Genomic DNA, 1,431 nt, shown 5'->3' on the forward strand with positions numbered 1-1,431 from the left:
TCCTGTACGTAAGCTTTTTATTCTGCGACTAAAAATGGCTGTCACTTGCAGGCCCGTAACCAGGATTTTATGTGGGGGGAGGGGGAGGGGGATGTTAACGAGGTTAAAGTGGGCCAATCTACCGAAATGTACTTTTTAATTGTCTGATCCGGTTATTTAGGAAAGTAGCAATACATGAGAAATTGTAACGGCAAAATACACGGTGGGGACTGAAATTTTACCACAATTGCTGCTAATCTCGCAATCTGATTGGCTAATTTGCCGTTGTCGATGTGCCTCGTGAGTCCACAACATTTTGACCACTGTCATGAAGCGTACTCGTTGTCGATAAGAGTACAGACCACGCTAAACCACATTCGATTTGTTAAATACACTTGTCGAATACAACTGTTTGAATTAAGTTATAAAGGACTAATTTCACGATATAAACTGATACATCAAAATACTGCGGAACTAATCAGAATAGTCCCGACTCCAGCCTTCGTGGGTGTTTGGTGGCAAACAGATTTACCACCTCATCCAAATCAATTTTAACTTGATAATGTATGTGCATTAGTGCGAGGGACGACAGCCTTTCTTGGCCCATACATGCCCTGTTATATGTATGCAGCCGCCTTATTATTATTAAACTCCACAGGGGGGCCTCAAACGGATACGAAATCGTATCATTTTTGGTAGGATTTGTTGAATGCCGCGATTTTCACCGATCGGCGCTGTGAAATTTGGCGGGTTTACTGGGGAGATATGGCCCCAGTTTCCCTGAAAAACTCGACTTTGTAGCTTTCATTACGCTTACACAACGGGCATTCTACTTCAGGCAATTTGTAGCCATGCGAAGCCATGCGAACGCGAAATTTTCAATCGATCGCGGAGCGCTTTTACTAACGTTTTTCACGCAAAAAATAACACTGCAAGCATTGGAAAGAATAAAGAAAAGGATTTAGGTTCATTTGATGGAATTTCAAGCCTTGAAATCGCTGAAAAGGTAAGATTATTTTCGCAGCCGTAAACTCGCCACGTGTTGTTGTCATTACACACATTACACGTGTTGTTGTCATAATATTAACTCGCACTTCAATTCACATTCACAGCTCGTTGCGTGGTGCATATCTTGAGGAGCCCTCATTGAAATGTTCTGAATGGCTCGGGCTACTAGAGTGCATCTGGTGAGAGTTTCCCAGTGAATACATTACTGTTTTTCCATTCTTTGAGTTTGTTGAAATATCACTTTTAAGTTTTAAACTTCAGTTTAACCGATTGCACTCCTTAACTTGGTTGTTGAGTATCAATGCGGACCTTTGGGGCCTGTGGAGGGTGCGAACACACCCCGTGGATTTTCACTGTTACTTTTGAACAATAAACGCGGTGGAATTCAACCTCTTCACATACACGATAATCCGCCACTTTTACCTATAATCGGATGGCATTATG

This window comes from Montipora foliosa, chromosome 12 (assembly GCF_036669935.1).
Source record: "Montipora foliosa isolate CH-2021 chromosome 12, ASM3666993v2, whole genome shotgun sequence".
Lineage (NCBI taxonomy): Eukaryota > Metazoa > Cnidaria > Anthozoa > Scleractinia > Acroporidae > Montipora > Montipora foliosa.